Genomic DNA, 2,789 nt, shown 5'->3' with positions numbered 1-2,789 from the left:
ACGAACATGTTAAACATTTTTATTGCTAATGCCTGATATATATCGCATAATATGGTTGCATATTTCTGCCATCCACTTGCGACTTACGAGTTACGTATGTCGACATAATTATTGAAAGATGTCTACATAATCTGAGAATATGTCGACATAATCTGAGAAGATGTCGACATAACTGTTAAATTATGTCGACATAATATCACATTTGCCGAGATAATTTTGCCGAGATAATTATCTCGTAAGTGGGTAACTCGGCTTTTTATCGTGTTAATGCTCGGGTGTGACATCGACTTGCCACTTACGATTTGCCACTTACGACTTATTTATGTGGACATCCTAGTAGGTTATTGCCGACTTACCAAAACGAGGCTTGTGCACGAGGACCGCGAAGGTGGGCTGATGGTGACTGAACAGTGGTGACTATACTGGTGAGTAACTTGGTAAAATCAATGTAAATATGGGAAATCAAAGATATGGATATTACAGTAGGTTACTATGATGTACAGAGTTTATCAATCAAAGAGGGATTTTACATAAATAAGTCGTAAGTGGCAAGTCGTAAGTCGATGTCACACCCGAGCATTAACACGATAAAAAGCCGAGTTACCCACTTACGAGATAATTATCTCGGCAAAATTATCTCGGCAAATGTGATAATATGTCGACATAATTTAAAAGTTATGTCGACATCTTCTCAGATTATGTCGACATATTCTCAGATTATGTCGACATCTTTCAATAATTATGTCGACATACGTAACTCGTAAGTCGCAAGTGGATGGCAGAAATATGCCACCATAATATCGTATCCAAGTACAAGTACCTGTGCGGTACATAATGTATTCATAGACACTTTGATAATTTCTTTAAAATGTTATGCAGTACAAATTACATGTAATACTTGTAGACTATATCAATTGCTAAATCTCTACGCTCGCATTTATTACATAGACTGGCTACCAGCCCCTAAGTTTTTATGGAGAATTTCTCAACTGCATTTTACTATTAGCTTATCTCCCCCTAGTTTACAAGAATCAGACATTAAAATGATCAAAATTGTTATTAGAGGTGTGTTTTTTTCAATGATTCAATATTCTAGAGACGGCGACCAGCTGTCTAATGATTAAAATGTAGGAACATGTCTATGTCATTTCTTGTCATCTACTCGAATCCGGTACATGTGTATAGAAAGTTATCGCTTGGCAGCATAACCGACCTTTCAACAGTCTAGGCCAGATCACTAACGCTATACGAGCAGTTGAGCTGTCGGCCAAGTAATCATTGAGCACCATCTTCAATTTTTAATTTATTTGTTTCGTGATTAGACTAACCTCGGAGAATATCTACGTAGTTAATGGATAAAAATGTTATAAAACATTTCAGAGCAATGTCGTAACAATGTGTAAAGGGGAAGACCCACACATCATATACGTTTCATTTATGCAAACGTGGTGTTGATAAAGTATAGCCGGCTGGGTAGAAAGTACAGTTTAGATAGAGGATGTGTTGTCAACAGTCTGATACAACACAGCTACGGATATCCTCTAAACAATGCACTTTGACTTCAACATTTTATTAAGTATATTATAAGACTCTTACATGTCCAGGGGTGTAGGATAGGAAAATTCAACCTTCGGGATTTTCATATGTGATAAAAGCCGAGGCTGTATTAAAGGTCACATGTCCGTAGCCTAGCTATACTCCTCTGCCTGTAGCCACATTACCTGTATATCCCCCTTCGTACTACAGACCCCATCCGTCGTCTGCCTTTATATTGTGTGCTTACTGCGTCACATTGCCTGTATATCCCCCCTTCGTCCTACAGACCCCATCGCTCGTCTGCCTTTATATTGTGTGCTTACTGCGTCACATTGCCTGTATATCCCCCCTTCGTACTACAGACCCCATCCTTCGTCTGCCTTTATATTGTGTGCCTACTGCGTCACATTGCCTGTATATCCCCCCTTCGTCCTACAGACCCCATCCTTCGTCTGCCTTTATATTGTGTGCCTACTGCGTCACATTGCCTGTATATCCCCCCTTCGTCCTACAGACCCCATCCGTCATCTTCCTTTATATTGTGTGCCTACTGCGTCACATTACCTGTATATCCCCCTTCGTACTACAGACCCTATCCGTCGTCTGCCTTTATATTGTGTGCCTACTGCGTCACATTGCCTGTATTTCCCCCTTCGTACTACAGACCCTATCCGACGTCTGCCTTTATATTGTGTGTTTACTGAGTCACATTGCCTGTATATCCCCCTTTCGTACTACAGACCCCATCCTTCGTCTGCCTTTATATTGTGTGTTTACTGCGTCACATTGCCTGTATATCCCCCCTTCGTCCTACAGATCCCATCCGTCATCTGCCTTTATATTGTCTGACTACTGCGTCACATTGCCTGTATATCCACCCTTCGTACTACAGACCCCATCGCTCGTCTGCCTTTATATTGTGTGCCTACTGCGTCACATTGCCTGTATATCCCCCCTTCGTCCTACAGACCCCATCGCTCGTCTGCCTTTATATTGTGTGCCTACTGCGTCACAATGCCTGTATATCCCCCCTTCGTCCTACAGACCCCATCGCTCGTCTGCCTTTATGTTGTGTGCCTACTGCGTCACATTGCCTGAATATCCCCCCTTCGTACTACAGACCCCATCCTTCGTCTGCCTTTATATTGTGTGCCTACTGCGTCACATTGCCTGTATATCCCCCCTTCGTACTACAGACCCCATCGCTCGTCTGCCTTCATATTGTGTGCCTACTGCGTCACATTGCCTGTATA

The sequence above is a fragment of the Mizuhopecten yessoensis genome, unplaced genomic scaffold, assembly GCF_002113885.1.
Source record: "Mizuhopecten yessoensis strain PY_sf001 unplaced genomic scaffold, ASM211388v2 scaffold6505, whole genome shotgun sequence".
Taxonomy (NCBI): domain Eukaryota; kingdom Metazoa; phylum Mollusca; class Bivalvia; order Pectinida; family Pectinidae; genus Mizuhopecten; species Mizuhopecten yessoensis.
Note: the sequence above shows the minus strand (reverse complement) of the source record.